A 10,785-nucleotide genomic window follows, 5' to 3' on the forward strand; every position below is an offset into this window, starting at 1 on the left:
GGTATGCTCATATTGCTAATTATCTAGTTACTGGTGAAATTCCAAGAGAGTGGAATGCACAAGATAGGAAACACTTCTTTGCAAAAATTCAAGCTTATTATTGGGAAGAACCCTTCCTTTATAAGTATTGTGCAGATCAGATCATAAAGAAGTGTGTCCCTGAAGAAGAGCAATAAGAGATTCTAAACCATTGTCATGATAATGCATGTGGAGATCACTTTGCCTTTCAGAAAACAACCATGAAGGTGTTGCAATCAGGGTTTACTTGGCCATCTCTTTTCAAAGATGCCCACATCATGTGTAGAAGTTGTGATAGATGCCAAAGGCTTGGAAGGCTAACAAAAAGAAATCAAATGCCTATGAACCCCATTCTAATAGTTGAGCTGTTCGATGTATGGGGCATTGACTTCATGGGACCTTTCCCAATGTCTTTTGGTAATTCTTATATCTTGGTGGGGGTGGATTATGTTTCTAAATGGGTTGAGGCAATCCCCTGTAAACAAAATGATCACAGAGTGGTTCTCAAGTTTCTTAAAGAGAACATTTTTTCAAGATTTGGGGTGCCCAAAGCCATAATCAGTGATGGAGGTACTCATTTTTGCAACAAACCTTTTGAAAATTTATTAGCCAAGTATGGAGTGAAGCATAAGGTAGCTACACCTTATCATCCTCAGACTTCCGGGCAAGTTGAGCTAGCAAATAGGGAAATAAAGAACATATTGATGAAAGTGGTGAATTCAAGCAGAAAAGATTGGTCTATTAAACTTCATGATTCATTGTGGGCATATAGAACGGCTTATAAGACTATTCTTGGCATGTCTCCCTATCGCCTTGTCTATGGCAAAGCGTGCCATCTTCCTGTGGACGTTGAATACAAAGCTTGGTGGGCAATCAAAAAGTTGAATATGGACTTGATCAGAGCCGGAGCAAAGAGGTGCTTAGACCTTAATGAGATGGAGGAATTAAGAAATGATGCTTACATCAATTCCAAAGTTGCAAAACAGAGGATAAAGAAGTGGCATGATCAACTAATCTCCAACAAAGAATTTCGGAAAGGACAAAGAGTTTTATTCTATGACACAAGACTCCATATCTTTCCTGGAAAGCTCAAGTCAAGGTGGATAGGTCCTTTCATTATTCACCAAGTACATATTAATGGAGTGGTGGAATTATTGAATTCCAATGGCAAGGACACCTTTAGAGTCAATGGATATTGTCTCAAGCCATTCATGGAGCCATTCAAACTAGAAAAGGAGGAAATCAACCTCCTTGAGCCACAAAAAGCCTAAGCAAATAAGGGTTTGATGGACTTGGTTTCACCAAAGTCCAAATTTTTTGTAAATTTTGTAAATTTCAAAGTTTAATCCATACTTTTGATTTTAATTTTTGATCTTAAATTGTGTATTTATATGTAATTTAGTTTTTTTTGAATGATCTTAGGTAGGAGAAAATGCAAAGAAATTGAAAGGAAGTCTTTCGGAGCGAGAAAAGTGCAAAAACAGGGCAAAAACAAGGGTCTGCGAGATTTCGTAGCCTAAGAGAATTCTCTGCGAAATTAGCACTTCGCTGTGAAATCGTTTCGCAACCTAAAAGAAGCCGCTGCGTTATCAACGTGTCTCTGCGAAAACAACCGTCCTTTGCGATATCATTTCGCAACTCAATTGACTCCTTTGCGAAAATTTTCGCAGCTGCAAAACCAAGTTTGGCACATGAGTGCCACTTCGCAGCACATGAGCCCTCATTTCGAAGCTGCGAAACGGCTGTGAAGCTCCAAAGCATGAAATTTCCCAATTTCGCAGCCAAAGCTCCATTCGGCAGGATGTTTCGCAGCTGTGAAACCAATTTTGGCACATGAGTGCCATTTCGCAGCACAGTGACTCCCATTTCGTAGCTGCGAAATGAGCTGCGAAATGGGCTGCGAAAATAGCTTTTTTCTGCGAAAACCCTCTTTTGCTGCGAAATCGGCCTTCTTCTACGAAAATCAAAATGACCTTTAATATTCCGTTATTTTTTATAAAAACCGGTCATTTGAGTTGCTAAAGGGTTTTAGAAAGAGGAAACGCCATAGCAACCGTCTGTTCACTCCCTTGCTCGAGCCCGACGATGCGCGAACCTCCGGTCATTTTCTTCGGTTATCTCTTCCGATCATCACTTCCGGCCAAATTTCGTCAGTTCGATATGGAGCGAACCAAATGAGCCAAATCATCATCTCCTTCCAGCCGCAAACGAGTCCCGCTAGAGGCGCCTGTTCAAGGCCCCATCTCTGAACCTCCACGGCCAAAAGCTGCTTCACCTCCGGCGAAGCCCGCACCACAGAATCCTCTGGCGAGGCGTTATCTCACTAGGTCAAGGGGTCGTCCCATGCAAAAGAGAGCCAGGGTCGAAAGCTCAGAGCCCATAGACTTAACAGAGCAGTCCCCGGTTCCCTCACCAGAGCCCTCTCCGGCACCATCTTCGGCGCTGTCGTTAGAGCCTTCGGCGGAGCTTCAGGAGCACCAGCCGCCACTTTCAGAATCCCAAATTCCATCTGGGATAGCTCCTGAAGTGCTAATCAGGCGTCTGATGCTGACTTAATCGCCAATTGAAGGGAATTTGGACTGCCGAGCTCGACCATTTCACTCTGAGTTGTGCTTTGACACAGCCACCTTCAAATTGCGGCCGGAGCTTGCAGATTCATTCCACCTACTGCATAGATATCGCATGGAGCATCTGCTGACCCCAAGAGATTTCTTCTATCCCAAAGTAGCCATGGATTTTTATCAGTCCATGACTACTAATCAGGTCAGAGATCCTACTCTAATCCATTTTACTATTGACTGTCGGCATGGCATTTTAGGAGCTTGCCATATAGCAGAGGCCCTGCATATACCATACGAGCCAAGCCATTTTGAGGATTACCGAGTATGGACTAGTCCCTCTCAGTTGGAAATGGTTCATATCTTGTCCAGAAGAGCTTCCACAAATCCACATCTATTGAGGAGGGAACTTCCTCCGAGCATGTTTCTCATTGATGCACTCTTGCGTCACAACATTTATCCACTACAACACTGGACTCAGAGGAGAGGAGTTCTTTTAGAGGCCCTGTTCAGGATTTCAAAGGGATATTTCTTTGGCCCTCACCACCTAATTATGGCTACCCTTCTCTACTTTGAAGAGAAGGTGCATAAGAAGAAGCTGCAGCGAGCTGATGCCATTCCACTTCTTTTTCCATGACTGCTGTGTCAGATTCTAGAGCATATGGGCTATCCATCATATCCTTAACTGGAGCGCAAACGTATATACCGAGAGGTATTTACTCTCGACAAGTGGACCAATATGACAGCGTATAGAGCTGAGCAGCCAGAGCTTCCACAGCCAGCTGAGATACCAGCTGCCAGGAGAGCATCTCCAGATCATATACCTGAGGGTATACCCATTGCTTCTCCTACCATATCCAGAGCCCCTCCAGTTACTCCAGCCTCATCAGAGCCCTCTACTTCAGTTGAGCCAAGGATGACCATTCTCATTTCAGAGTATAGAGATTTATGCCGCATACTGCAGACCCTTACCGCGTCTCAGAGTAGCCCTGCTCAGGAGATGGCAGCTATTTGAGCTCGCCAGGAGCAGATGTTGACCACCCAGGTTCAGCATACTGCCATCTTGAGGCAGCTCCAGCATTATCTCGGTCTTCCATCAGCTGCTGAGCATCTCACCCCCACCACTGCAGTGCCACACTCACAGGCCACAAAGCCTCAGGCCCCTCCTGAATCAGCTACTGAAGAGGCAGAGCCATCTGCCTAAGCCATCAATTCCAGCATCATCCACCTATCTGATCATTTATATATCTATTATATATTTCTTTTATGTATTTCATTTTTGTTAGTCTTTTATGAAATCCCATCATTTTGATATCATATATAGGGATTACTTGTATTGCTTTCTTTCCGATTGTACTCACATGAATTAAAGTAATACAAGTCTAGCATTTTTTGTTAACTCTTAGCATTAATTTATTCTTATTTCTTTTGCTCACATCTTTTATTCTTTTTGAAACATGTGGTTTCTCCAATCAGTATTCGAAATTGATATCACTCAGGAGGTACCACTTCCTCCCTATAATTTCAATTACCCATATCACATTGAGGACAATGCTCAGCTAGGTTGGGGAGGGGAGGGGGAGAAATGAGGAAGGAAGTATGCTAAGTTATTTTGGTAATTCAGTTATGTTGGTAAATTAGTTGTAGTTTTTTACTTTTTACTCTAATCTCCATGGATTAAGATTACTTTTTACTCTAATCTCCATGGATTAAGAGGAAAAAATTTCAAATTAAAATAGGAGAAACTGAACTTTTGCTTTTCACTTGACTTAGAGTTTGGATTATGCTTACTAAAGTGGTTCAATTGTTGAAGCTTCTACTGAAATCAAGTTTAGTTCTTCCACTTTAAGCTATCCACACACTGTGCACAATAGATTCTGATTATAAGATGAAAAACTATTTCCCTCTTGACTTAGGAAAATTTTGGGACTTGGTACCTTTGACCTCATTTAATAATGTGAGACACCTTATGAAAGGCCAATGAGTCTTTGAAAAAAAAAAAAAAGAAAGAAAGAAAGAAAGAAAAAATGTTTGCTTGCCTTGAAACCCGAGCAAGGTCTAAGGGGTATATGGTGAAAATCTTTAAAACCTGATGCCCTAAGCCTTAATTGGTTGGGAGTCACCGACCTCAATGCTCGTTACAAGGGTGGATAGGTGGAGTTAGCATATGGTAGGTGCTTGGGTATTAAAAATTCATTCTCAAAAGTCTGGGGTAAAATCCTAGGAGTTAGTGGTTGAAAAATCCTTAAAGCTTGATGCCCTAAACCTTAATTGGTTGGGAGTCATCAATGGACCCCCGTTACATGGACAATTCAAAAAAGAATACCCCTTAAGCCTTGTACCTTCTAAAAAAAAAAAGTGTGTTATCTGCCTATTGAATTTGGTCAGTTTGCTAAGTGTTGAAAAGAGATAGGTTGGGAGGAGAGATTAGTTTAACATACTATATTCGGAAACTATCATCTTATACTTAGATTTTTGTGGAAGAATAAAGTTTGGTTCTTTGGAAGTGAAAATGATTTTAAAACTTCAATTTGCATAATGCATTCCCTTGATCAATAGTGTTTAGCAAAGTTTTTGATAACTCTTGTTGAAAGTTGAGTTTATATTTATTTAATGATCCATGTGAGAGTTAGATCATCATGCCACTTGAAAATTGTTTTTTGATCAACATGATGTTGTAAATTATAGTAATGTTTATTTTTATTTTTCTCTCCTTCATTGCTAAGGGACTAGCAATATGTCGGTTGGGGGGAGTGATTACTACTCAAAAAGTACTATTTCATAGCTTGTAATTAACTCTTTTAAACACTTTTGAGTAGTAGTTATTGCCTTTTAACCCAATTAACATATTAAAGACCTTTGCAAGCACTTCTAATAAATTTGTGTTAAGTTTTGGTGTTTTGATAGTTTTTTTATCACCAAAGCAATATGAAATTGAGGGGAGTTATTTGGAATCCATGGCAAAGCAATGGAAAGCTCAGAAACATGAAGAACCAAAGCTTTGAAGTCCTTTTCCATAAGCAAATCCGGAATGCAAGGAGGGGAAGCAAAGAGAAATCTGCCATGAAGCAATTTTTGATGACAATCATGTCAGCCACTTTTGGAGCACTTCCTAAAGTCCAATTTATGCATGCTATATGTCGTTTCAAAGCTTAGGAAGTCAGCAATCCAATGCTTCAAATGGTGCGCAATTCGGATCTGAAATGAAGGAGTTACAGCCATTGGAAGCCGAACACCGCAAGTTGAAAACCAACTTCGCAACGCTGCGAAATCAGCCTTTTGCTGCGAAGTGATTTCGCAGCCCTTTTTGTACGTCTGCGAAATCTCACATACCTCATTTTCACCTGTGAAATGGTCTTTAGTGCTTCCCGATATTTGCGACCGACATATTGAGATATTTTTCTTCAGATTTTTGTTGTCTAAATCCCAAAACTCTCCTTGTAAGCCACCAATTGTAGGATTCCTTAGCTATTAAGTTAGGAAAAAGGGTGAATATCCATGTAATAATTATTATTGTAATTTTCATATAAATAGGCTCTTGGGAGCCTATTCTCAGGAAAAAGACAACGAACCTTTTGCAAAAGTTTGAAAGAAAGTAAAATACAGAGCCTTTGCTTTGCCTTACCTTCTCACTTTGATTGTATTTTTCATTAACTAGTTATGCACTCTCTGAGGAAGTTTCCCTAGAGAATGAGTAACTAAACCTTTAGTTCCTTGGAGCTAAGGTTGCGGGGAAAGGTTCCAAGTGCATGAATTAGTAGCTTTGTGGTTTCAGCCATGAATGAAGAGAAAGTGTGATCCTTTAGTGATTTCTATATTTTTAGTTAACTTAAAACGCCTTGGAGTCACCTGGGCTAACACTTGGTAAGGCAAGTGATCTCTGTCCATTGAGATGCACTAGTTTACCCCTTGCGAGCCTTTGGGAGGTGACTTGAAGGTAGGATTTTCTAGAATTGCCAACACTTGGTAAGCTTTTAGACTCCAAGGAGACATCCATTAGTTATCTCTTGTGAGCTTGAGAAGGGAAGTCCAAGGTTAAAGATCACCTTGAATGGTAAGTGCTAGTGAGAGGCACGAACCATTGCAAGTTGCATCAGTGAGAGGGAATTAGAGCTGAAATCCAATTAAGGGATGCATTTGTACAACACCGGTTAGAGAATTGACTATATGTTAATTCTCTAATGCGAGGAAGTGAACCAACTGACCGGAGCTATGTTTTTGCATGAGGAACCTCCCCTGTGAACCTAAATCTCCAAGGAATGTTTGTCTTCATAATTAATTTCCATTACTTGCTGTGCCGTTAGTTTAAATCTAAACATTTTTCAACCAAAGTTTGTGTTTTATTTCTTAAGCTAACCTTGAAATGAAACAACACCAATTCACTTTGAATTGGTATCATTTGTAATTTGAAAACCTTCCCAGTGAACGATCCTAGAGCCACTATGCTATAGTAGCTTTTTCTTTGCTACCCTAGTATATGGTGTAATAGGTTATAAATTTTGTTGATTACTCCCTCAATCAAGGAGCACTAGTTGGACACGAATTAACTGAGACACCAATTGGGCACGAATAATTCACATATCTATAGAGGAAAGTTTTTTGTTTGTCACCTTTTTAAGTCAACAAAAATGAAGCTAGATACATTGGAAATATCACCAGTTAGATCCCTTATCACTTTTTGAAGGGACTCTACCACTAACAAACACTAGGTAGCCTAGGTTTTTTAGTTTTTTCCTTTGTGAAGGATCTCACATCCTTCTTGTAGGGAAACTTCCTGAGAGGTCGGGAGCCACCATCTCGGGTTACGTGGCGACACTGTAGCAACGTACGTCTCGGGGCACGTGCGATCACTGTGGCAATGTACGCCTCGGGATGCGTGCGATCACTGTAGCGAGCAATACTCGGGTTTTGATAGTGATTGGAATCTTGAGAGGTCGGGAGCCACCATCTCGGGTTACGTGGCGGCACTATAGCAACGTACGTCTCGGGACGCGTGCGATCACTGTAGCGAGCGCGACTCGGTTTGCGATAGTGATTGGAATCCTGAGAGGTCGAGAGCCACCATCTCGGGTTACGTGGCGACACTGTAGCACCGTACGCCTGGGGGCGCGTGCGATCACTGTAGCGCGTGCGACAGTGATTGGAATCCTAAGAGGTCGGGAGCCACCATCTCGGGTTACGTCGCGACACTGTGGCAACGTACGTCTCAGGGCACGTGCGATCATTGTGGCAATGTACGTCTTGGTATGCGTGCGATCACTGTAGCGAGCGCGACTCGGGTTGCGAGTGTGATTGGAATCCTGAGATGTCATGAGCCATCATCTCGGGTTTCGTGTCGACACTGTAGCACAATACGCATCGGGACGCGTGCGCTCACTATGGCAACGTACGCCTCGGGACGCGTGCGATCAGTGTAGCGAGCGCGACTCGGGTGGCGATAGTGATTGGAATCCTGAGAGGTCGGGAGCCACCATCTCGGGTTACATGGCGGCACTGTAGCAACGTAAGTCTTGGGTCGCGTGCGATCATTGTAGCGAGCGTACGTCTCGGGACGCGTGCCATCACTATAGCGAGCGTGACTCGGGTTGCGAGTGTGATTGGAATCCTGAGAGGTCGGGAACCACAATCTCGGGTTACGTGGCGACACTGTAGCAATGTACGTCTCGGGGTTACGGGGTGACACTGTAGCAACGTACGTCTCGGGACGCGTGCGCTCATTGTAGCGAGCGCGACTCGGGTAGCGATAGTGATTGGAATCCTGAGAGGTCGGGAGCCACCATCTCCGGTTACGTGGCGGCACTGTAGCAACGTACGTCTCGGGTCGCGTGCGATCATTGTAGCGAGCGTACGTCTCGGGACGCGTGGCATCACTATAGCGAGCGCGACTCGGGTTGCGAGTGTGATTGGAATCCTGAGATGTCGTGAGCCACCATCTCGAGTTTCGTGTCGACACTGTAGCAATGTACGTCTCGGGGTTACGGGGTGACACTATAGCAACGTACTTCTCGGGACGCGTGCGCTCACTATAGCAACGTACGCCTCGAGACGCGTGCGATCATTGTAGCGAGCGCGACTCAGGTGGCGATAGTGATTGGAATCCTGAGAGGTCGGGATCCACCATCTCCGATTACGTGGCGGCACTGTAGCAACGTACGTCTCGGGTCGCGTGCGATCACTGTAGCGAGCGTACGTCTCGAGACGCGTGCCATCATTGTAGCGAGCGCGACTCGGGTTGCGAGTGTGATTGGAATCCTGAGATGTCGTGAGCCACTATCTCGGGTTTCGCGTCGACACTGTAGCACTGTACGCCTCGGACCGCGTGCGATCACTGTAGCGCGTGCGACAGTGATTGGAATCCTGAGAGGTTGCGAGCCACCATCTCGGGTTAAGTCGCGACACTGTAGCAACGTATGCTCGGGACACGTGCGATCACTGTAGCGCCGTACGTATCGGGACGCGTGCGGTCACTGTAGCAACGTAAGTCTCGGGACGCCTGCGATCACTATAGCGAGCGCGACTCGGGTTGCGAGTGTTATTGGAATCCTGAGATGTCGTGAGCCACCATCTCGGGTGTCATGTCGACACTGTAGCACCGTATGCCTCGGGGCGTGTGCGATCATTGTAGGGCATGCGACAGTGATTGGAATCCTAAGAGGTCGGGAGTCACCATCTCGGGTTACGTGTGATCACTGTAGAAACGTACGTCTCGGGACGCGTGCGATCACTATGTTGAGCGCGACTCGGGTTGCGAGTGTGATTGGAATCCTGAGAGGTCGGGAACCACAATCTCGGGTTACGTGGCGACACTATAGCAAATGTACGTCTCGGGTTACGTGACGACACTGTAGCAACGTACGCCTCGGGACGCGTGCGATCACTGTAGCGAGCGCGACTCGGGTTGCGAATGTGATTGGAATCCTGAGATGTCGTGAGCCACCATCTCGGGTTTCGCGTCGACACTGTAGCATCGTACGCCTCGAGGCGCGTGCGAACACTATATCGCGTGCGACAGTGATTGGAATCCTGAGAGGTCGGGAGCCAACATCTCGGGTTACGTGGCGACATTATAGCAACGTACGTCTCGGGACTCGTGCGATTACTATAACGAGCGCGACTCGAGTTGCGACAGTGATTGGAATCCTGAGAGGTCGGGAGCCACACACTCGGGTTACGTGGCGACACTGTAGCAACGTACGTATCGGGATGCGTGCGATCACTGTAGCAACGTACGTCTCGGGACGCGTGCAATAACTTTAGCGAGCGCGACTCGGGTTGCGAGTGTGATTGGAATCTTGAGATGTCGTGAGCCACCATCTCGGGTTTCGTGTCGAAATTGTCACAACGTACGCCTCGGGACGCGTGCGATCACTGTAGCGAGCGCGACTCGGGTCGCGATAGTGATTGGAATCCTGAGAGGTCGGGAGCCACCATCTCGGGTTACGCGGCGGCACTGTAGCATCGTACGTCTCGGGTTGCGTGCGATCACTATAGCGAGCGTACGTCTCGGGACGCGTGCCATCACTGTAGCGAGCGCGACTCGGGTTTCGAGTGTGATTGGAATCCTGAGATGTTGTGAGCCACCATCTCGGGTTTCGTGTCGACACTGTAGCATCGTACGCCTCGGGCCGCGTGCGATCACTATAGCGTGTGCGACAGTGATTGGAATCCTGAGAGGTTGCGAGCCACCATTTCGGGTTATGTCGCGACACTGTAGCAACGTACGCTCTGGACGCGTGCGATCACTGTAGCACCGTACGTAGTGGGACGCGTGCGGTCACTGTAGCAACGTACGTCTCGGGACGCCTGCGATGACTATAGCGAGCTCGACTCGGGTTGCGACTGTGATTGGAATCCTGAGAGGTCGGGAGCCACCATCTCAGGTTACGTGGCGACACTGTAGCAACGTAAGTCTCGGGACGTGTGCGATCACTATGGCAACGTACGTCTCGGGACGGGTGCGATCACTGTGGCAACGTACGTCTCGGGACGCGTGCGATCACTGTAGTGAGCGCGACTCGGGTTGCGACAGTGATTGGAATCCTGAGAGATCGGGAACAACAATATCGGGTTACGGGGCGACACTGTGGCAACGTACGTCTCAGGACGCGTGCGCTCACTATAGCTACGGACGCCTCGGGACGCGTGCGATCACTGTAGCGAGTGCAACTCGGGTTGCACGACTTGGCGCTGCTAGGCGACACTGTAGCAC

Source organism: Vitis vinifera, chromosome 5 (assembly GCF_030704535.1).
Source record: "Vitis vinifera cultivar Pinot Noir 40024 chromosome 5, ASM3070453v1".
Lineage (NCBI taxonomy): Eukaryota > Viridiplantae > Streptophyta > Magnoliopsida > Vitales > Vitaceae > Vitis > Vitis vinifera.